Source organism: Schistocerca piceifrons, chromosome 6 (genome assembly GCF_021461385.2).
Source record: "Schistocerca piceifrons isolate TAMUIC-IGC-003096 chromosome 6, iqSchPice1.1, whole genome shotgun sequence".
Taxonomy (NCBI): domain Eukaryota; kingdom Metazoa; phylum Arthropoda; class Insecta; order Orthoptera; family Acrididae; genus Schistocerca; species Schistocerca piceifrons.
Window position 1 is genome coordinate 191807980 of NC_060143.1, and position 25690 is coordinate 191833669.

Sequence of the window (25690 nt, forward strand, 5' to 3'; positions counted from 1 at the left end):
TGGCACAATCGAAGGGCGGTAACCTTGCGGAGTACTGCCGGACATCGAATGGATGTGAGTTTTCTTTTTTTTTTTTTTCTTTATTGTGATTTTAAACACCTTATACAAAGGCGGGCTGTCAGCAGCACAATACGCTGCTCTACAGCCTCGAGTTTGACAACAAGTAGCACATATAGGTGGCACAGAGAAGACAGTCAAAATGGTTGGCAAAAAAAGTAGACACTAAAAATCGAAAAAACATGGAGCCGTTCACACTGGACGAGAAACAGCACTAACACTAGGCGACACGGTGCACGGAACATGGATGATGGCGACAGCATGTGAACAGTGGTGGCGTGTCGGCGAACAACACTACACACAAACGAAGGCACACACACGAATCACTGACGGCGACGATCTCCGGCGCGCGAATGTTCACTGAGCGTGTACGAGTCCGGGGACCTGCCAAGAGTGGAGGTGGACGAGGAGGTGGAGGGGAATGGGAGATGGGAGAGCAGAGATGCCATGGGCAGGGGAGAGAGGGGGAGCGAGGAAGGGGGAGGGGAAGCCCGGGGGAAGAGGAGAGGAGGAAGGTGGGAAAGGAAAGAGAAGGAAAGGGAAGGGAGGGGTGGGAGGGAGGGTGCCTAAAGGAATAGACACAGGAAGGGGGGGAGGATCAAAGTCGATGGGAGGGTAGACGGAGGGGAGGAGGACATCATCAGGGAAGGGGAGCTGGCGGAAGCCACCTTGGCAGAGGGTAAGGAGAGTAGAGAGATGGAGACCGGGTGGAACGTGGGAATACAGGCGTGGCAGCAAGCGGGGGTGGGAGAGGATCAGGGAGAGTAGCTGGTGAGGAGGATCGAGGTTACGGGAGGTGTACAGGATCCGTATCATTTCAAGCAAAAGGAGGAGGTGGGGGAAAGGGATGAGATCTTACAGGATCAGCGTGGGGAAGGGGAGACGGATGCGATAGGTGAGGCGGAGAGCATGGCGTTCCAGGATTTTGAGGGATTTGTAAAATGTAGGGGGGCGGAGATCCAAACTGGATGGGCATAACAAAGGATAGGGCGGATGAGGGATTTATAGGTGTGGAGGATTGTGGGGGTTCCAGACCGCACGTACGGCAGGAGAGGAGCTTGAGGAGACAGAGTCGGGAGCATGCCTTGGCTTGGATTGTCCGGAGGTGGGGAGTCCAGGAGAAGCGACGGTCGAGGGTGACGCCAAGGTACTTAAGGGTGGGAGTGATGGCGATAGGACGGCCATAGATGGTGAGATAGAAATCAAGGAGGCGGAAGGAAGGGGTGGTTTTGCCTACAATGATCGCCTGGGTTTTGGAGGGATTGACATTGAGCCTCCACTGGTTGCACCAAGCGGTGAACTGGTCAAGATGGAATTGGAGAAGGTTTTGGGAGCGCTGCATGGTGGGGGCAAGGGCAAGGAAGGCGGTGTCATCGGCAAACTGGGGAAGGTGGACGGGGGGTAACGGCGGCGGCATGTCCGTCGTATACAAAAGGTACAGAAAGGGTAACGGTCGGAGACTTGGGGGCGCACAGGCGGAGGGGATAGAGGTGTAGGACTCTGTGTTATGGATGGTGACGTAGGAAGGACGGCGGGACAGAAAGGAGCCGATCTGACGGACGTAGTTAATGGGAACGGCGAAGGCTTGGAGCTTGAAGAGGAGACCGGAATGCCATACGTGGTCATAAGCTCGTTCGAGGACCAGGGAGAGGAAGATTGTGGAGCGACGGGAGTTAAACTGGTCGGAAAGGGGATTAGTGAGGAGAGGTAGAAGGTCATTGGAAGAGAAGGAGCCGGTGCCGGCGGAGATGCTGGTGGATGTGTCAGGTGAGGATAGATTCCAGAACCTTGCCGAAGACCGAGGTAAGGCTGATGGGACAGTAGGAGGAAATGGTGGACGGTGGTTTGCAGGTTTAAGGAACATCAGGGAACGGGAGGTTTTCCAAAGGTCGGGGTAGTAACTTGTGGACAGGACTACATTGTGGAGCCTGGCCAGGGTGGAGAGGAAAGAGACAGGAGCTTCACAAAGGTGACAGTAGGTGACACGATCGTGAGCAGGAGCGGTGTTGCGTTTTGTGCGGAGTGTAGCAATGAGATCCTGTGTAGTGATAGGGGCATTGAGTTCCGTGTGTGCAATGTTGTCCAAGTACTGGGAAGCAGGTGCGAGGGGAGGGACAGAGGTGTCAGTTCGATCGCGAACATCCAGGATGAGGGAGTAATCGAAATGGGGATCATCAGGGATGGGAAATAGATCGGAGAGGTAGGAGGCAAAGTGATTGGCCTTACTAAGGGTGTCAGCGAAGGGTTGCTCATCATGGAGAAGAGGATAGTAGAGGGAGGGTTTAGTTCCGGTAAGGCGGCGGAAAGCTGACCAGAACTTGGACGAGTTGATAGGTAGGGTAGCATTTAAATGGGTGCATGTCTGTCTCCAGTCCCGGCGTTTCTTAGCCACGAGCAAATAACGAATGTGTCACTGGAATTGCTGCTGGCGTCATAGTGAGTCCGGGTCACGTGTGCAGAGGAAGGCACGGTAGGAACTACGGGGTTCATGGAGGAGGAGGACGGCCTGTGGGGGTAAGGTAGGACAGTGGGCGTGGATGGCGGCAGTAGGGATGTGGGCCGCCACGGTCTCAGACAAGGTCTGCTGGAGAAAGGAGGGGGCATGGGTGACATCGTCAGGGTGGTGGTAGGTGAAGGGGTGGCTATCGTCCTGGGTGGAGAGGGTATCCCGGTAGCCATTCCAGTCAGCAAGGGAATAGTCATGGACATACTTAGGGGGAGGGTCATTACGAGATTCTGGGGGTGGGCGACGACCGTCTGAATTGGTGAGGTGGTCTGGGAGATGGTCGCTACCAATAGGCTCCAGGACATCCACCGTAATGCGGCAAAGGAGGTTGGTGGGGGAGAGGATAATATCAGGAGTGGAGTTGGATTTGGGACGGGTGCTCGGGGATAGGGATGAGGTCGCCTTGAAGCGAGGAGAGGAACTGATGCCACCACCGTAACTGGGCTGCAGAACGACTATGGATGTTGACGTCGGCGGCTATCACGTAGGAGGAGAAGGTACGGTCAATGTGGGAGAGGAAGTCGAAGGGAATAGTGGCGTTAGGGCGTACATAAATGGTGGCGCTGGTAACGTTAAGGCTGGGGAAGAAGAGACTGAGGATCAGGTGTTCGCTGGGGTCAGGAAGGATAGGTTGGAGCTGTCGGGCATCTGGCGGTGGTGACCAATGGCAACTCCGCCACCCGCAATCGGGAGGGGGTTATCGGAGCGGTGAAGGAGGTAGGGCAAAGTATGGATGATGTGGTGGGTTTGGAGGAAGGTTTCATTGAAGATAAAGGCAACCACGCTGTGGGTGGCTACGGTGTGCAGGAAGAGGTTCTTGTTGGTGGGAAGGGAGCAGATGTTGTAGAAAAGCATACGGTGCTGTCGCGCCATGACAGGGTTTTAAACGAGGGTGTCAAGACAGGAGAAGGTGAAATGGGCCTGGTCCTGTGAGCAGGTGGCGTAGATTTTGAGTTGGAAAATGGAATGGGCGGCGAGGGAGATCTGTTGGACAGTGTGGGGGCGCTGAAAAGGATGAACATTCTGAAGGACAATGGTGAGGAATCTGATGATATCCTCAGCGGTAGGGGTTGGGCGAAGGGAATTGCCAGGAGGGGTGGGGGCGTCCAGAGGGCGGACAGGGACGGTGAGTTCAGGAGTGGTCGGAGGGGACCGGGCTTTACACTTTTGTGAGTAGGTGGGATGGGGGAGATTGCAGGAATTGCAGGAGGGAGGGGATTGATGGTTAGGGCACTGCCAGAGGAAGTGCGCTTGCCTACAGTGTGGGCGGGTCTGGGCCTCGTGGCACTTGGCTGTTGGGTGTGCGTCATAGCACAGACGCCTCTGGCAGCGCTGGGATTGAGGAGGGGAATGGCAGGGGTCGACCGTGTAGCGCAGGTTGAAGGGGAGGGCACCCTCCTTCAGGAGACGGTCAATGGAGGGGGCGTCCTCGGAGAAAACCCACAGAAGGCGGGTGGGGCCGGCCGAGTTGAAAATGCGGCGGACTGCCCGCACCTCCAGCGTGGGATGCGCCTGGAGCTACGCCAACACCTCCTCCTCCGTGATCGTCGGACTAAGCCGAGAGGGAGCGAAGGAGGTGGTTGTGCCACTATGGCGTTTAACGGCGGCAGAAGGGTGGGTGGTGACATGAGGGACAGGAGCTATAGGGAGGTGACGGGAAGTGGCAGGTCCCGACGTGGACGCAGTAGTCGGCGCCGGACATGTGCCTCCCTCTAAGTACGTCCATGACTATTCCCATGCCAACTGGAATGCATAACGGGCTACCCTCTCCACCCAGGGGACCGCTACAGCTTGGCTGGCTGGCTGGCTGGCTGGCTGGCACCTGAGAAACCTAGCACCTCGATTAGTGCTGGAATGGCACAATCAAAGGGCGGTAACCTTGTGGAGTACCGCCGGACATCGAATGGAAGTGAGAAACACAAAAGCTTAAGTACCAGTGAAATTGCCAGAGTAATACATGCACAAAATCTTTAGTTACTTACTAAAATTACATGATGCAATGGAGATTAAAAAAAACAATTGTGCCAAAGGCGTCGTCAGTAATTAAGACATCTTCTACACTTGTAGAACATGACTATGGGCACAGGGTCAAAGCGAACAGTTTAGTACCATTACTTTGCCTATGAACTATCGAGACAAGAGTGTGAAAGCACTAGGGCAGATGGTTTCGCCGAGAGAGGGCACTTATATGTGCCAGACACTCGTGCATATTAAAAGCCATGAATACATACATAAGCGCATCAAAAATTATTAAAAGTTGTGTTAATTCAAACTTTCTGTCTTAATAAATAAACCATATCAGACCATTTAAAAACATTTATGTAAAATTGAGAATATAGAACCAATTTACCTGTGTCCTACTGTCAGACAGATAAAGCTTGCGCTATTGCACATCTAACGAGAAAGGGCACTAGTGTAATGCGCGATACACTTGCGTAACGTAGGCGCAGACGAGTTCGCGAAGCCGACGAGCGAGGATGATGCGCGCGCGGCCGGGGCAGCCGCCTCGGACGCACCGGAGTCGGCCGCTGGTCGGTCGGTTGGGCCTGGCCCGCCGGACGCTCCAGCGGCTGCTCCCCACAGGACGGATCCCAGGATGACGACCCAGGCTACGGCACCGGTTCATGACAGGATAGAACGACGATCGACAGGCGCTATTCGACCGCAGAAGACTACACACCACACGACGAAACCGTATTCGGACGTCGGCCATACATCACATCACGATGGACGCAGCAATGAAGACGACCGCCAGGACTACGCCAGAAGACTCGATATATGTCGGGAGGAGGACAACGAAACGCTGAAGGACATACAACGCCTTATCCGCTATTCACGGGAAACGCAAAAGCAGGATAACGACACCTGTCTGGCATCTCCATCCATGGACTCAGATGTCGAAACACAGCACTCCCACCAAACGGTCGACGACGCGGAGATCGCAGCGGCCTTTCCAGCAGAAAACGACAACGACTCCTCACACGCAGAGGGGGCTTTACGCTCGAACACAACAAACGGCGCAGAAGTAACGCATTAGCCAAGGACTTAGCCAACCCGGCTAAGAGACGAACGGAGACCATCCCCACAACGAACCGATTCGCCCCACTGACACCTCAAGCTGCGCCTCCATCAACCACCAACAAGCCACAGCCACAAACTTCTAGTGCCGCAGAAGCCGTAGACAGGGACAAGAATGTGCTTCGCAAAGTGCCCCCAGTCACAATATATTACACAAAGGATTACGTTCACCTCAATGAAACTCTCAACGGACTTCTAGAGGGCAACCTTAAGGCTATATACCAAAAGGACCGCATCAAATACCACTTTGAGTCCTTCGAAGACCAAAGACGTCCAATAAAATTCTTCATGAACCACAGCTTCTCCTATTTTACGCATCAAGCTCCAGTCGACAGGGAACTGAAAGTAGTTGTCAAACGCCTTCCGGCGGAAGTTACCGAAGAACAACTTTACTTTGCCCTCAAGGAAAAAGGCTTCAAAGTCCTACAAGTCTACCAATTTAAGGAACGCGACGAGAAGACGAAACAATTGATACCGCAACCTGTGTACCGAGTCACCCTCCCATCCGGAAAAGACAGTGACAAGATATATGATGTCAAATACCTGCTCTACACACAAGTGATAATAGAAACCTATAATAGTAAAGATGGACCAGTCCAGTGCCGACATTGCCAACGTTTCGAGCATACAGCGAACTACTGCAGCATGCCAGCACGCTGCGTCCGCTGCGGTGGATCCCATAAATCATCGAATTGTACCCATCCTAGGACGGCGCCCCCAAACTGCGCCAATTGTGAACAAGAACATCCAGCGACCTTCCGTGGCTGCCCCAAATTTCAAGAACTCCAACGGAAATATACTAGAAGGACACCAAAGAAGTCGACCCCACAACGGCCTATAAGTGTTAAGAACTCGGCCATGGCAGCGATTCCGGCCACCCAACAACAAGCGGCACCTCTCCCTGTGGAAACAATCGCCTCTCGACCACGACCGGCACCCAGAGTGACTCTAGGACAGACAAGACAACAGCTCTCTTACTCCGAAGCAATACATGCCCATCCACCGACGCCAACACCAGCGGAGACATCATCTGCCTGGTCGACTACCTTTACACCAGCCTTAACAGATATTCTTCAATCACTCACCGCCCTCCATCAGAAGCTGACGCCTATCCTCTCGCTTGTAGAAAGCGTACTGCCAGCTTTTCAAACACACTAAATGGATAGATGGCATCACACGATGAATCTTAACTTCTGCATTTGGAATGCCAACGGCCTGAAACTGAAGAAAATAGAATTCACGGACTTCTTACATCGCCACAAGATAGACGTAGCATTTGTCTCCTAAACACATCTCCGCTAGTCAACCGACCTCCGCTTGAGGAACATGCACATCTACAGGACGGACAGACGGAACCAAGGGGGTGGAGGGACCGCAGTTCTGATCAAAAGATGTATTCGTCACCACAAAGAACGGTTACCCCAACTCCAGACTTTAGAGGCCACGGCAGTAACAATCCACACGACGCTCGGAAACATTACCTGTATTGCGGCTTACCTTAGCCCAAAGAAGCCTCTCCACCCAGAAGATCTTTACGCCGTTACAGAGGGTTACGACAAGATCCTCCTTGGATGGGATCTTAATAGTAAACATGTTGCCTTGAATTCCCGTAAGACTAACCCAAAAGGCCATATGTTGTTTGCACTGGCTGAGAATTTACATGTTTCCGTCCATGGAACACGGGAACCGACGGGGATACCTTACGTCCAGACACAAGACCCTGATGTTCTAGACATCGCCATAATCAAGAACATCAACCCGAATCTCCATTTGCGGACGCTGGATGATCTTTCGTCGGACCACAGACCAGTGTTAGGACTCATAGAGAGGGCTACTTTGCAATTCCCACTGCCGACGACAAGAACTTACGACTGGCAGCAGTTCCAAGCGTACCTCAACAACAATGTGCGACCAACCCAGGTTGTTACTACCAGAGAAGCGATTGATGTGGCAGTCGCAGTACTGACGAAGAAGATTAACAGTACGAAACAACGAGCACTCACGGAGCACCTGCAACCAGAAGTCAATTATGACGAGTTTCCACCACCACTGCAGGAACTTAAGACAAGGCGCAATCGATTTCGGAAACGATGGGTCCGTTACCGCCATCCGGATGATAGACGGGAGACTCACAGACTAACCCGAGAACTCCGGCGGAAGGTTCAGGACTGGAAGCAACACACGTGGGAACTCAAAATGGACAACTTTCTATTACGCACCAAAGATGAATGGCGAATAGTTAAAAGTCTCAGACAGCAACAGCCCCTCAAAAGGGTAATTCGAGGACCCCATGGCCTCTTGTACGACTCACTGGCGCAGGCGGAGCTGTATGCGGAAACACACCAACAACAGATGACTACGTCCCCCACAGAGGATGGAGATGATACACTCCACCGTGCATAGGTGGACACAGCGGCGGAATGGGAAGCTATTCGGGACGCCCCGACAAACACTATGCCCCGGCTGACAACGCCGGAGGAAATTCGGAGGATTATCAAGTATAGCAAACACACCTCACCTGGAACAGATAGAATCTGCAATACGGAATTGAAACACCTACCGAGAAAGCCACTTGTGCTTCTCACTCGGATAGTGAACAGCTGCCTCAGGACTGGGTACTTCCCAGAGGCATGGAAGATTGCCAGAATAGTGCCAATACCAAAACCGGGCAAGGAGCTCTCACACCCTGACAGCTACAGACCCATAAGTTTACTGCCGACGCTGGGAAAGGTACTGGAACGTGTCCTATTGAAACGCATGCTGGACATCCTTGTGGCACACACCATCATCCGACCGTAGCAGTTTGGCTTCCAGGCGAAGCTATCGGCTGAGTTACAACTACTGCGCATCACGGAATCTATGCAAGACAATTTCGACCAGAAACGACATACTATTGGAGTCTTTCTCGATATAGAGAAGGCTTATGATAAAGTATGGGGACGCAACTTGATCGTCAAGCTCCGACGTACCACTCCCCTACCAGACTGCTATTTAAAACTTCTCGACAATTTTCATCAGGTTCGCAGATTATATGTTCGCATTGATGACGAGAATTCAACAACACGGCCTGTCCCTGAAGGACTTCCACAAGGATCGGTCATATCTCCACTGTTGTTTAATTTATATATTAAACGACCTCCCGACGGCGCCACATGTTACTGCCAGTTTCTATGCCGACGACACAGCGCTCCTGACTGCAGGCACCAGAATGGACTACCTCGTTACACGGATGCAGCGCCAACTAGATTTAGTGGACCACTGGGCCCACAGGAACAAAATAACGGTCAATGCAGAGAAAACCAAAGTTATTGTCTTCACACGTCGGAGACCCATTGTCAATGGACGCCTACGGATGTCAGACCAGCCACTCCCCTGGGCAACAACTGTAAAATACCTGGGAGTGCATCTGGACGCCAAACTGCTGTATAGTCATCACGTTATGGAGAAGAAGACGTCTGGCCTCAAAATACTGGGAGCTCTCCTCCCATTTCTGAAGAGCTCATACCTCAGCCAACGCACGAAACTCCAGTTGTACCATGCCACAGTCGAACCGTCTATTTTATATGGATCGACCTCTCGGGGTATTACGTGTGCCACTAACCACAAGAAGTTACAGGTTGTACAAAGCAGATGCCTACGATGGATCACTGGAGCACAATGGTGGATCCAGAATCATGACATTCATCGAGCTTCAGGTGAATCTTACCTCTCAGACTAGGTCAAGGAGAAGGCACGAAACTTATTTCGGAAGTTGGACATGATACGTGACAGTACACCACAACTCACCACAGTAGGTATGGTAGAAGACTTATGCAACCACAAATATTAAGTAACGAAGGCGATAGTCTTTGAGCCTCCATAATTGATATCCCTACGTAATTCTCCATAATTTAAGGACATGAAGTCCTTTAGCTCTTCTACACACATGTTTTGAAACACACACCAAAAGCAGCGAGTTAAAGGACCCTTCTGTGTGCCCAAACTAAAGCTAAAAGAAGAATAAATAAATAAAGAGAAAATTTTTACCCTTTCCATTCCCTACAGAAGTAAAAATCAACGAAGTTGATTACACTTCAGCACCACCACCAAAAAAAAAAAAACTTTCGATGCTAAGGCTTTTCAAATGAAAGTGCCTTCCTGTTCAGGATTTCTTACTTCTGATGAAGGTATATTTATACGTACCGAAACCTTGGTCAAGAATTTTAATAAATTTTTATCCTGAAACTGTTTTTGGCTGTCATCTTTTGTCTTGAAGAATTTCAACAGCTGCTGTAGCTGCCATGTTTAAAATCTTGAAATTGCAACAGACTGTATACATATTAAATACTAGGTCGTCATCCACTTGTGCTGTCGCTCTTCCTCTTCAGGCTCCAAACCTTCTCCCTTCCTATTAATTACGTCCGTCTGATCGGCTCCTTTCTCTCCCACCGTCCTTCCTACATCACCATCCATAACACGGATTCCTACACCTTTTTTCCCTCCGCCGGTGTTCTCCAAGGCTCCGTCCTCTCCCCTGATCTGAAACACCCATCCACCTTCTCCAGTTTGCCGATGACACCGCCTTCCTTGCCCTTGCCCTCACCCTGCAGCGCTCCCAACACCATCTCCAATCCCATCTTGACCGGTTCACCGCTTGGTGCAACCAGTGGTGGCTCAAGGTCAATCCCTCCAAAACTCAGGCGATCATTGTAAGCAAAACCACCCCTTCCTTCTGCCTCCTTGATTTCTATCTCACTATCTATGGCCGTCCTATCGCCCTCACCCCCACCCTTAAGTACCTTGGCGTCACCCTCGAACATCGGCTCTCCTGGACCCCGCTTTCCGGACATTCCAAGCCAAGGCATGCTCCCGACTCCGTCTCCTCAAGCTCCTTTCCGGCTGTACGTGGGTTCTGGACCCCTCCAACATACTCCACACCTATAAATACCTCATCCGCCCTATCTTTTGTTATGAACATCTGGCCTGGATCTCCGCCCCCCCCTACCATTTATAAATCCCTTCAAATCCCCGAGCGCCACGCTCTCTGCCTCGCGTATCGTATCTGTCTCCCCTCCCCTATGCGGATCTTGTATGATCTCATTCCATTCCCCCACCTCCTCCTTTTACTTGAAAGGATACGGATCCTGTACACCTCCCGCAAGCTCGATCCTCCTCACCCGCTTGTCTCGCCCATCCTTTCCCACCCCTGCCCACTGTCACGCCTGTATTCCCACGTCCCACCTAGTCTCCATCTCTCCACCCTTCTTACCCTCTCCCAAAGTGGTTTCAGGCAGCTCTCTCTCCCTGAAGATGTCCTCCTCCCCTCCATCTACCCCTCCTACCAACTTTGATCCTCTTACCCTCTTCCTGTATCTGCTCCTTTGGGCACCCTCCTTCCCTTCTCTCCCTCTCTCCTCCCTCCTCCATTTCTCCCCACTCCTCCCCCAGGCTTCCCCTCCCGTGTCCCTCTCCTCCTCCCCCATCTCCTCAGCCACTGGCGTCCTTGTTCTCCCCTCTCCCCCACCTCACCCCTATTCCCCTCTTGGCAGGTCCCCGGACTCGCACACGCTAAGTGGACATTCGCGCGCCGGAGATCATTGCCGTCAGTGTCTCGTGTGTGCCGTCGTGATTAATGTTCAGTGTTCACCGTCACACTCCATCGTTCACCAATGCCATCGACATCTTCAGTGTTTGTGCTTCGTGTCAACAGTTTGTAGTGTGGATTGTCATCGAGTGTGAACGGCTTGATGTTTTTTTTTTTTATGTTCATGTGTCTAGTGTTTTTTACCCACCGTTTCGTTCCAACATATGTGTCTCCTCTGTTTTTATCATTGTACTATTTTTGGCTGAGGAGCGGTGAATTGTTCTGCTGCCAGCCTACCTGTTCTACGGGTTTTAAAATCACAATAAAGAAAAAAAAAAAAAAAACGTCGCTCTTCAGAGGAATTTACTCACACTCAGCTGTAGTCAACCAGCGTCCAGCATTCGCCAAATCCCCCACCTCAACTCAGCTCCTCCTCTGCAGAAAAAAATTCAGTACATAATATTCACAAATTTACTTACTTATTTGGCTTTGCATGTGTTTCCACTCATCAGTAGTTGACAGTTCTAAGATGGCACAAATTTCTGCCCTGCTAGTCTTCTTCCGATAGACCTCTCCTTTCCATGGCTTTGGGTATAGTGCCCCTTCAAGTTGCCTACGCCGTTCCTCGTCTCCTTCTGTCCAGCACAAGTCAGTAGATATACTGTGGCCATTATTGTTCCTCCATATATCGGACTTGTCCATTTGATCTCAATACTCGTGCATCAATCATATCTCTCACTAGTTCTACAGCATCCATATATATTCTTACATTTCCAGTCCTCACTCGATCGAAGCGAATCGTTCACATGCTCCACCCTAACCCTTCCATTATCTCCTTATGTCTGTTGTTCAATATCCAACACTCCGAGCCACATGTCTGGATACTTTCAACCACAGCACATAGCACTACTGTCTTCGTTCGTCTGGATAAATGCCGACTCCAAAAGATACATTTTACGGGCTAATAGGTACCCTGGCTTGACTTATCCTGTAGGCTATGTCCACTTCACACTTTTCTCGATTAGTGAAGAAGAAAGAGTGCTGAGTGGATGACTCAGACCATAAGAGAAAGGATTAAAGAATGAAAACGATTTAGGAGTAAGGGTTAAGCTCTACAAGACAGGATTATACAGAGCACTACAAATCACTAAAGAGAGAAGTGAAAAGCATGGTTTTTCTAAGGTAAAGTGGAGTCGTCTGGGAAGAAGTGTGGCGATTTAGAACCGTGGTTGAGTGCAGTAGTGGATCAGACGATCGGCGATTTGTACGCCAAGAGAGAACTCCTGCTAAAATTAGAAGAGTAGCTAGGGATCTTTGCCATTTACATATGGAAGACACATTTTAAAGCTCTTCTTACAGGGCACAGGGGAGAGTTTCAAGAAGATTAGAATGTGGAAGAGGTGGCTGGCAATGAAGTTTATCAGGCCCTTCAGAAACCACAAAATGGGGAATCAGCCGGTCCTGGAGATATGTGTAGTAACATAATTATTGAAGTCTGGAGGACCTAAAGTAGTAGCAGCACTAGTAGCTATTTTGAATGAAATAGTACAAGGTGATGAAGTACCCCAGAATGGAAGACATCGTACATTACCGACATATGTGAGAAAGGTATCAGGAGAGATCTTACTAATGATAGGGTAAAAAGTGTAATGGCTTCGGCGAGTAAGTTGTTCAGTAATGTAATGGCTTTGGTGAGTAGGCTGTTCAGCAGTGTGTTAAAGAACAGATGGGAAAAGTTTTCTGCTTGGAAAACTTACGTTGATAACATCTTTTGTGTACGCCAGATGAGTCAGAAAATGATCGAAAAAATCAAGCTATGCATCTCGTGTTTGTTGATCTAAAAACAGCTTATGATTCTGCGTCAAGGAAGATTTTTTTTACAGCAATGGAAAACGTTGGAATGGATGATGCAATAATAGAGGTGAAAAGGATGTACCACCAATGCGAGGCAGTTTTAAAGGTTCACAGTAAGATACCTGAAAGTCTTAAGACATGTAATGGATTAAAATAAGGATATTCTTAGTATCAATCTTATTGAAGTTTTATTTAGATATTGTTCTTGATTAGTTCAACAGACATGCAGAAGATTGGGTGGGCACTACAGCATCTACGTTTACATTCATTACTGTTTGCCCACGATCTAATACTTTTAGCTCTGGTTAAGCACAATGTCATGTATCTAATTCACAAGTTAATGGATGTTTGTGAGCAATGGTTATTAACAGTCAATATGCATAAAATATAATTTCTTGTTGTTTGAAGGGGGCAATACGAGGATTTAAGATTTTGACTTTGGCCGGATAGGAAACGTGGATTTGTTCAAGTACCTGGTTCCCCTAACTGATAGGACAAATTTTTTATTGCCCTTTACTAGGGGTCTTTTTGATAATCATTATTGCTTCAGACCACTGAGTGTCAGAGCCCTATCTCATGGTTTCTCTACAGATTCAGAATCACCTGGGCGAGAGCCCTCTCCCTCCCCCCCCCCCCCCCCACCACCACCCACCACGTCTCATGGTCGGCTTTATCGACTCGGAAAACTGACTAGAATTGCAGGATTCTTGCAGGCCGTTGCCACCCCTTGACCTAAAAAGTTTTGTGTCGATAATTATATTCTTTTACAGAAGAAGAATCAAGTCCTTAAATGAGATGAATGAGGTTAATCTGTTGCAGGAAATAGGAAATGTTGATGTGGTTTCGATCATCGATCCTGATGCAGTGTTCCAAGTCTAGTCCTTCATTTCAACGTAACTGCTGTAGTCTACATATCCAGACTTGTATGTGTAAATCACATTATCACTGACTGAGGTGACATTGGACTCGTATTTAGGACAACAGTGTTTCAAAACCCTGTCCAGACAGCCAAATTTTGTTTTTCCGTCATTTCTATAAAATTCTCAAGGGAAAAGCTAGGATCGCTCCTTTAAAAGCCACTTTCGATTTTATTCCAATCCTTCTCTAATCCGGTTCGCGCTGTCTTTAGTGACATGTCGTCGACAAGACATTGAACCCTAACCTTCCTTTTCCATGGTGTTATTTGTCAACCATTATTCCTTCTTGCGTAATTTCTTCTTTCCTTGCTCAAACAATTCTCCTGATATTCAACAGTCTCCTCTAATTCCACAGTTGAAAGCCTTATTTAACATGATTAATGCCAGTTTTGTTTTATTACCTCAGCGCAGTTTCAGAGAAGTACAACTTTGGGACAACTATAGAGATATAGGCGATTTTCTCACCAAGGGCATTTTCAGTACATGACCTTTGTAACGCAGGTGCGTCATGTCGGAAACGGCAGTTTATTGTGTGTGACAAGAGCGAGAGTTTTATTGCAACATTACCACTTCATTTTTAAGTCATACTCCGCCTTTTCCTGCATCTTCTAGTCCGCTTTCCTGTTTCTTTTTCCCCTTTTCTTCTCCTAACAGCTATGACGACTAAAATACGAGAGGTGCATTTCAGTATAACGTGATGACAGTTTGTCTTACTGCAACATGCGCTCTACGGACCCTTTCCCTCATTTGTGTTGCCACAAATACTGCACTGAGCTGACAAATTTCATTGGATAGCAATAGTGATGTACAAAGACGACGGTAATATCGCGTACACGAAGTATAATGGGCAGTACATTGGTGGAGCTGTCATTTCTACTCAGGTGATACGCTTGAAAAGTTTTCCGATATGATTATGACCGCACGAAGAGAATTAAAAGACTCTCAAAGGGCAATTGTAGTTCGTGCTAGACACATGGGCCATTTAATTTTGAAAATCGTTAGGGAATTCAATATTCCGGGGTCCACAGTGTTAAGCGTGTGCCGAGTACACCGCATTTCGTGCACTACCTCTCACCACGTACAATATTGTGACCGACGGCCTTTACTTAATGACCAAGAGCACCGGCGTTTGCGTAGATGCGTCACTGCAAACAGACAAGAAAAACTGCGTAAAATAACCGCAGAAATCAATGTGGGACGTACGACGAACGTATTCGCTAGGACAGTGCGGCGAAATCTGACGTTAATGGCCTATGACAGCAAACGACTATTGCGAGTGCCTTCGTTAACGGCACGACATAGCCTCCAGCGCCTCTCCTGAGCTCCTAACTATATATGGTGGACCCTGGGCGACTGGGAAACCGCGGCCTGGCAGATGATTCCTAATTTCAGTTGGTAAGAGCTGATAGTACTTTTCGCGTGTGACGCAGACCACACAATACCGTTGACCCAAGTTGTCAACAACGCACTGTGCAAGCTGGCAGTGGCCCCAAAATGGCGCGGGCTGTGTTTATATGCATCACTGACTGGAAATGGTTTTGTTGGGCTACTCTTAGACCGTTTGCACAGGTACATGGACTTCACGTTCCCAAACCTATAATACCATTTTTGTGAATTACAATGCACCATGTCACCGGACCAGAAATGTTCGCGACTTGTTTGAAGCAAATTAAAGACAATTGAGACCAATTTTTTCGACACCCAGATCTCCCGAAATGAATCCCATCGATTATATATGGGGCTTAATATTGTTGTAGGGGTCTTCCAACGACTTTTGATTAAATGCCACTTGGAGTTGCTGCACTATACACGGTAAAAAGAATTTCAACACTATATTCGGAGGTATAGTATGACTTTTGTCACCTCAGTGTACTTAAATGTTCCCATTTTTACAAGGACTGCAGGACATGTTATAGATCTTTCCACTCTGCTACATCGAAGCAGAACACTTACAATGAAACTTCTGAGTGCGAGGTGGCAAGTTCAGTCTTTAGTAACCCCCTTTTTTAAGTGTTATGTTAACAGTTATGACAGGAAAAATATTAGCTGCTAATGTCGCGCCATGTGCATCAAGTGGGCGACAGAATGTGAGTGTCCAAGAGGTGCAGAGACCAACCTTCTATGGGATGTATGCATTACACTGCACAAATTGGACAACGTCGACGTCCAAGAAATGTTAGAAGATACCATTATCATCCCCTATGAACACCGAACGAAAAATGGCGCGTCACATTGGTCACAAACGTTCGCACCATCGACTTCTTGGAAGAAACAAACCGTGCAACACGTTCAGATGTTCATCTACGTATTCACTCATAAAGAGTGCCTATAGAATAACATTGCTGCAATGGGGAGAAGAGAACCGATGGAATTTGATGGCAGGCAAACGAATGCGAAACAGTCTGTCGTGGAAATGATCGTGAAACTAGCATTTCTTTAAGGGGTAGCTGCAGATCGTGCGATGATATGTTTTATAGGCACGGCAAAAGCAAATATCCAGAGGTGGTATGAATTGCAATGTCACACACTTTTCAAGAGGGATAGTTTGCTCTAGAGGAGTATGATTTTTATACGCAAACCAGGATTGAAGTAAAAGCCTGTTATTTGACCAGCTATTAACCAAAAGCAGTGCTCACCTCATAGTTGTACTTGTCGTACCTACATCTTTCCACTCTTCCTTGCTGCGACGTAAATACTGGGAAATCACGCATGTGAAAAAGAATCATAGGGTCCAGCTGTTCGCAATACAATAAATAACTTTCCAGCCAATTTACCATCCAGATTAACAGTCGGCATAATGCCATACGAATGTGGTACTTCATCTCGATACAACTCTCTTGTTACGTTTAATTTGCAGGGTTCTTTGTATATGCATTTCCTCTTCAAACCCAGACTGATCCGAGAAGACAACAAATTCCTTACTGAACGATGCGATATGCTTATTTATCTCATTTACATGTTTTCAGGCCGATTCCTTAGTTGCTGCGCATCTTCAAGTTGACACTTTTTTTGAAATTTCATTATGCTCGTATTCCAGTTTTGCAGCACTGGTTGAAGATTTGCAACAATCCACTGCTTTCCTTGAAATCATTGTAATATACGCAGCATGTAGATTGATGTGCATAATGTAGTTGGTCATTATCGTGCACATCCTGTAAATTTTAAAGAGTAGCTGTGAAGCGTGCAATCACCAGTTTTGTTACATGTGTGCCTTGTACTCCCTTGAATATCTGCAGTTTTTCTTATGCACTACTCAGTCATGTTTCTGTGGATTTATTCAAAATCTGTAGGTAATAGTTATTCTACTACGCTGCGGATGATCTTCCAGGTATATAATCCTCGGACAAGGAGCGTCCTCTACTATGTTCCACTGGAGACGGGATTTGTGGCTCCCTGTCCGACAAGGACACATGGATTCACAACTGTTTCAGTATGACTTTTACTTGTTAAGCACTTGTAGTCACCATTGTACTCCCCAAGTACACTGTCCTCACTGAAGAACGTATACGACGCCACACACGCTACTGACTCGTCTTGCCGAAACGAAAATATTTCATCTGCCTATTCTTTCTATTTCTGCGAAATTCCTTTGATTCCTTTCTGACGAAATTTCAACTTTTGGAACTGTTGTAGATATAATGAAATGTTTCCTTTTTTATCGATACCATTTCTCTGCTCTGTATGAACATCACTGTAGCACAGTTGTCAGTTGCTTGTCGACTAACAAGGGAACCTCCCCATCGCACCCCCCTCAAATTTAGTTACAAGTTGGCACAGTGGATAGGCCTTGAAAAACTGACCAAAGATCAATCGAGAAAACAGGAACAAGTTGTGTGGAACTATGAAAAAATAAGCAAATATACAAACTGAGTAGTCCATGTGGAACGTAGGCAACATCAGGAAGACTGTATGCGCAGTAGCGCCGTGGTCCGGTGGTTAGCGTGAACAGCTACGGAGCGTGAGGTCCTTAGTTCAAGTCTCGCCTCGATGAAAAACTTACAATCTTTATTTTCGCAAAGTTATGATCTGTCCGTTCGCTCATTGACGTCACTGTTCACTGTAATAAGTGTAGTGTCTGTGTTTTGCGACCACACCGCAAAACAGTGCGATTAGTAGCTGAAAGGACGTGCCCCTCCAATGGGAATCGAAAACATTTGATCGCGAGGTCACAGGTCATCCGATTCCTCCACAGAAAACCACGTCTGATACATTCTATACGACACTGGTGACGGCATGTGCGTCACATAACAGGAATTTTTTGTCGATCCACCTAACTTGTACACTTGGCGAATGGGTAAAAAGATTCTTCTACCTTGCCCGATTTAGGTTTTCTTGTGGATGTGATAATCACGCCCAAAAAACTGATGAAAACATAATAGCTTGTCACACAAAATGAAAATAAAAAATTAAACTTTTCACTCGCGGGAAGACTTGAACCAAGGACCTCTCGTTCTGCAGCTGCTCACGCTAACCACGTGACCACGACGCTCTTGTACTTGTATTATCCTTGATGTTGCTTATCTTCCGCATGGACTACTCAGTTTATATATTTTACTCATTTTTTCATAGTTTCACACAACTTCTTCCTGTTTTCTCGAGTGATCTGTGTTCAGTTTTTCAAGGCCTATCCACTGTGCCAATTTATAACTAAATCTGAGGGGGGTGCGATGGGGAGGTTCCCTTGTAAGCAGTTGTAACTCCGGAAATGCATATCCTTCTATTTCCATCTATTGTACTATAGATTTTTCCTTATTTTGCTACCTGAAGATGTGACATTTCTGTCTCTTTATATATCGTAATTGTTTTACTGTTTCTATATATATATATATATATATATATATATATATATATATATATATATATATGCTTTATGTCGATGTATAATTGGTTTGTTTTGTAAATATTATTTGTATTTTTGCGCTGGGTCTTGCCTAGGGAAAACTATGCTATCGAATGATTACATCGATAGGTCGTGTGGAGAACCAAAGTGTTTACGATCTTTGAGAGTGTTAACTCAGCCGCGCGGAGCGCAAGCAGAGACGAGAGTCTGGCGGGAGGAGGGTAGGGGAGCAGGTGTATTGTGTGTGGCTCCCGCGAGTTGCCGCGCTTTCGGGGTTTGGCAGCATGTAATTGCGCTCGACTTGATATGTTAGTTTCTAACATGGTGTCGCGGACGGGAAGCGTTAGCTGCCACACATCAAGAGCCCGTTTCGGCTGGAGACCGTGTCGAGAAGAAGGTGCGCCAACTTCCAGCTTCTGCAACAGCTACGGCCGACAATGAGTGATTGTCGCCACCTCCTCGACCTACGTCTTCAAACCTTCAATCAACCAACAAGGAAGACTGGAAGCACGTAAAGTTTTAGAACTGTATGGCAGACCTCAGCTTTTAAAATTGTTCCATTTGCCTCACAAAATTGCAGCAACTTAGCATGAACCTTTGTTGCTCATTGTCCCAATTGCATTACCAAGTAGGGTCCCGTCCTTTTCCGGAATGAACCCGAGTGTCGTGGAAATTCAAACGCCAGCATTAAAGTAATATCATTCGATTTCACTGCTTTAATATCAAAGTTCAGATAAGGTATTCATAGCTGGATACAATATTTAGATTACACAAGCACAAATTAAGAGTGCGAGTTTTGTTACCGTATTTTAGCTTACCTGTGACTGCAGCTCAGCTTGGTACGTACTAAATTTTAATATTGTTAATTGTTCAGAATCATTTAATTCAATTTCAAAGTTAAATCTCTTATTTCTAAATTGCGTAGATCCAAGTAGCTTTTGAAATGATTGTTGAGGTAGCCCAAGACTAACCGTATTTTACTGAATTTCGATGTGCTTCAGAAACAAAGCTCACTATTAATTTCAGTCACTGAATTAGCTTTCAATTTTCCAGTTTTATTAATTCTTTTGCTAAATTAAGTCAGAGTATAGCGAAATCTATTACTTCTGACAAACATTCAGTTTTCACACAACACGTTTCAACCTTCAGTTGCCACGCTTTTAGTGCTAATTATATGTGCATTAACCTTTCTTTTTCAGTTACTATAGTAATTGTGCATAGGACTGGCGACCGTAATTTTCCCCAAATCTCAAGTATCTAATTACCGGTAGTTAATTGTTAATGTAACGATCGCACATTTACTTTCTTTATTAATTGTACCCTTTTTGGTAATTATTTTTCACCAATTTCATTTGCATTATTCCTTTCAATTAAGAAGTAGCCCTTTCCTCCCTCTTTACCGACAGATTAACTACGGTGACGGTTGCTTTTCTCAAATTTCCATTAGGTACACTCGGTTTAATTTTTCACTGTCATTGAGGTCGATAAGTGAGGGGGAGGTTACACAGTTCAAGTACGGTCCGTAGCCTCATGCTGCGCTCGCCACTGGATAATTCCAGTGCCTCCCTATCTTGCCATTAGCAGCCAATATTGTGGTACCATGGTAGACAATACGTGGAGCGTTGAATGGCGTAAACATCGTTGGCCTTCTGCAAACTGACACTCAAGCGGTTCCGTGTCATATTCTGTAACTGTTCACCCTCCTGACGTGTTCTAAAGATGTCCATGCCCCTGCACAGAAGTATCATTCAGGTTATGAATCCGTTGTTCTTGAGATGAATCAGTGAAGTTTCTTAGAAAGTTGGCTAAAGTTCACTGTGCTGCTAAGGGAGTATCCACAGTTGACCCGGATGCGAATGGCTTTTCGTTTATACATAAACCCCGAATGTGCTAAAGCCATAAACTGCTAATGAGGTGTCTCAGAAATATAGTCCTTCACAGTCATACGTAACACGGTTAAAGTACGTAACATGATCCTGGTATACGAAATACGGTGTAGAAATTACAGTCACAATTCAATTTACACGTTCTATAGACCGTTGTCTGCATTCCTCGCAGAATCGAGATTTATTAAAATCTTTATATACGGCGTACATTTCAGATATTCATCAAGCGGTCCCTAAACTGAAGTCTACCGCATGGCCTCTACTTACCGACTAGAGTGTCCAGCACAAACCACTTCTCTCGTTGCGTATTTTGGTGGGAGCACCACAGAAAGAAGTCTGGACTACAAATATCAAAAGATCATGGTGGCCACAAATTTGTCGAAATAATTATTTCACAATAACAATCATGTAGCGTCTCCATAGAAGATTGAGCTGTGTGGTAAGTGACGCCATCCCGTTATTACCAGCAGTCACTTTCATTCTCTATCAGTAAGGCAATTAACTGCCGGACGATGTCTTAGTAAACGTCTGCATCTACAGATCATAAACATAACTACTATTATTAGTCGTTTTCAAACCTCAAAACATACACCAATTCTTGTGAATGTGGGGGAGACTCAGTGAAAGTGTGTGGATTATCGGTAACCCACGTTCTTAAACCACTGAACCACTGAACCTTTCTGACATAATCAGCACTATTCAGCTCATGGAAAACATGCACTATGGCACGGGTTAGATTTCAGTATTCCCCTCTCTGCATTGTGGGGCTTAATGCTTGCAAAGATTTACTGCTTTAATTTCTCGAATGACCTGCATCGTGAAAACTGGCCTTTGTCAGGCACGTTTCTTGTCTAAAACTGAATCTGTTTCACGTCATTTTTAACTAAATTCTGAAGAACACTTCTCACTGGGGCTTCAGTTGTACCTTTGTCCGTGAACTTTCACCTACACACACATCGTGAAATTTCATAGCAAAATAAATTTATATCACGAATACGTGTTAGTCAACAGTTAAGCGCATTTTAAGAAACAACACGACACAATTATGCAACCTTGTTCAAAAGCCAATGCTCAGCACTGAGTATCACAACTTATGTGTACAGGCAGCAAACAGCCCTCCCTCTCCAGCTGCAGTCGTACAAACGATATAAACATTATTTTACCCCATCTCACATCAGAAAATTAATTTTAACAACAATATTCATTTAGTATAAACCACTGAAAGACGGGACCTCTTTTAAGTTGAAAACTGTGCACTACTTAGACAAGAAGATTACTTCACTTCTTTCACTATCGAGTACTTTCCCACTTCGACGTTAACAAATCCCTTCCTCCCCTTTCTACAATTCTACGTCCCTTCCACACCAGCTTTCTTCCGCAAAGTGTGCCAACCTTTCCTTTCAGATTGTCTATGTCTTCTTTACATAAAATTCACAATGACAAAGTCATGTGGAAATCTTCGCATTGATATCCGTTCCCTTAGCACATTTATTTGTTTTCCTATAGTTTCATTCACTATGTCTTGTATGTACTAGCTTAAAAGCTTGTTAAGAAGAACTTCTCATCATTTAATACCAATTCCAATACTCCTTACCTACCATATTCCTGTCTCTTGGTAGGTGACAACCTGTCTCCTAAAAACTATGAATGTCTCCTACGGAATCTCTTAACCAAGCCTAACAGAAATCCCTTGTTTAAAGTGTCATTGCTGAAGGCTTACACTACATTTTCATTCAAAGTTAATATGTCTCTGATTCGTAGTCAGCTTGTGGCTGATTCGTATACCTAACTGTATTTTTAAACTCCTGTTGTTCGGAGCTACATCCAGTCTCCCCACTTCACATTTAAGCATAAAACGACACTGGGTACCAACGTGTGAAATCCCCAATAGAAATCATATTTTCATCAGGACATCGAGTTATGTTTCAAGTGGAGGGATAGGCCACAAAAATATTTGGAAAACAGTAACCATAAACCACAAGTAGTACCATGATTAACGCTGGCTGCTCCAATAGCAGCCGAAAAGCAGATTGTTTTATCACATCATGATGTGATCACGTACCCAAAATAATTTAACTAACATTGGCTACAAAGTGTGGAATCGTCTGTTCTTAAACGAATCTAATTATTTTTTTTGTTCGCATCTATCTCTTTGTGCTACATTAACAGGTTTTGTGGAAAGTAATTGACCGAAAGCCTTAAGTACTATTCCGACTGACAATACTTTCTTAGAATCAATATTAGTGTGCGTTACTGTTCTCCCTAACTGAAATTTCATGTGACCCCTTAGTATAAAATTTGCGCAGCCTAACCCGTGCCTAATGACTCAAACCAGTTAAAGACATTTTCAGGTGGATAAAGTTAAACTCCGGAAATCAGGGACGTGGCTTCAGGGGTGGACATTTGCATCAGAGAGATTAAAAGAGCGATCGCAGCCCGTAGCGAGCGTTGCAAGCGACCTGCGTGGGAACGCTGCAGCCGCGTGCGTGCGCCGTTTCGAGCTCCAAAGCCCGGTGGCCCTCGCCAATTACTGCTCATTCCGGAGCCCGTTCGGCAGTTGCGGTCTGCAGGAGCCGAGAGATGGGAATTAGGACACCGAGGTCGAACGCTAAGCGCCTCGAGTCTAACCACCTGTAGTAACCGGAAATTACAGGAATTTTCAATGAGCACATTACAGCAATAGAAGCATACAGGAACAATACGATAATCTAGCTTTTAAGAGAGTTCACGTCGCCAGTGTCGTTAGAAATGTCGTCGGAAACGGCGGTAATCATAGAGGTATGGCTGTTGTTTTAACAATTTCATATTATTAGTTTCAATATAATTTCTTTCACACATCACAGGCTGTTTATGTCTATACTATAACTTGAATTCCTTAAGCGGTAGGTTACTTTGCTCCTTGCTAAGGAGAAACAAATCATATGCCATTAGATTCAGTTTAAAAACCTGAATTGCTATCATTTTATAGTATTGAATGTGGTATTTCGTATTTTCTAAATATATTACTTTTCTTTACAAGTATTCTGATGGCTTTAATTTTTAAGTTATCATTTTATAGTGTGGTGTCACCGCTAGACACCACACTTGCTAGGTGGTAGCTTAAATCGGCCGCGGTCCATTTAGTACATGTCGGACCCGCGTGTCGCCACTGTGTAATCGCAGACCTAGCGCCACCACCAAGGCAGGTCTCGTGATACGAGAGCACTCGCCCCAGTTGTACGAGAACCTAGCTACCGCCCAGTTGTACGAGAACCTAGCTACCGACCAGAGGTACGAAGCCTTTCTCTCTCATTAGCCGAGAGACAGAATAGCCATCAGCTAAGTTAATGGCTACGAACTAGCAAGGCGCCATTAGCCATACAGTGATTGTACTTAAAGTCTTCTGTGTATCGTCAAGATCGATGTACCACAAGGAATGAGTAAAGTTAAGTATTAAACATGCTCCGTACTTTTCTTCCTAACATTAATTACGTATCCTGTTCCAGTACATCACGCCCGTCTGCGTTAGTCTAGAGTGCCTTTTCAGCCATCTCAACTTCACGGTGTCGGCCCAGCTACCGACACAACATTGGCGACGATTTAAAGTGTTCTTTCTGATTGCTTACATTTAATTGTGTCATGGCTTCGCCACATTCTCCAGATGTACTGTCCGAATTTTATCGCTTGCAGAATCAGCAGACGCAGGCGTTACTGGATGCCCTTGGACAGCTCGTCCAGGGTCAACGTACCATTCAAACCGATGCGGCCGCCGCCGCTTCTTCGCTACCGCTGCCACTGAACGCTGTTGCACCTCCCTTTCGACCATACGTGGCAGCCGGTGAGACCTGGCACGAGTGGTCTCGCCAGTTCAACTTTCATCTAGCAGCCTACAGAATTCAAGGTAAAGAGCGGCAGCCGTTTTTGCTTTCTTGTGTCGGTGTGTCCACATACCGTGTGATAGTGAAATTGTTTCCCCGACGCGACGTAGCAACTCTGTCCTACGAGGAAATTTTGTCTGCATTAGATGCCTGTTTCAAAGAAACAGTTAATGTGGTTGCAAAACGGTATACGTTCTTTCGTACAAAACGTACGGCCGGTCAAACTAATAGGGAGTGGGTAGCAACATTGCAAGGACTTACTAGGGACTGTGCCTTTGAATGTGACTGTGGTCTTTCTTATTCAGATACCATGGTGCGTGATGCAATTGCACAGAACGTTTCTGATGTTCGCATACGGGAGCAAATTTTGAAACTAGTTAATCCCTCCCTTCAACAAGTGATAGACATATTGGATAGACAGGACACACTTGACTGTGCTCAGGAATCTTTTGAACCTTCGCCAGCCGTGTGTAACATTAACCGGCCCGCTGGACGCACTGCGCGGCCCGGTCACCGGGCCTCGTGCACGTCCACACAGCTGCCGCCGCGCGCTAAGCCACGTGTGCCGCGCCAGTCCACAAATGTAGTGAAATCGTGCCCGCGGTGTGCTACTAGACATTCGCGTGAACATTGCCCGTCACGCCAAGCTATTTGCTTTTTCTGCAATAAGAAAGGACATGTTCAAAGTGTTTGCCAGAAAAAGCTCAGATCAGACAATCACAATCCTTCCAGGCCCTTTGCTTCGCGCCGGAATCGAACCAAGGACACTCAGGCTCGTGGACCTTCGCCTATGGACATTCATGTCGTTAATTCCACTTCGTCCAGTGACACTTTCTCTAACAGTGACTGTGATCGTCCCACAAAAACTGTGCGTCGACGTCGCCGGAAATCACGTCAATTAGCAAGTGATTCTGTACCAGCGTCTATTCAAATTGCACAAAACAGTCGCTCTTGTCGTCAGCAGGACAATAAACTTTTTGTGGACTTAGACTTTGAAGGCAAAGTGATACCATTCCAGCTCGATACCGGAGCTGCAGTTTCATTGCTCAATCACGACACGTACAAACAACTGGGCAAACCTCCGTTGCGTTCCGCAAATGTTAAGCTAACTACATATTCCGGACAGAAAATT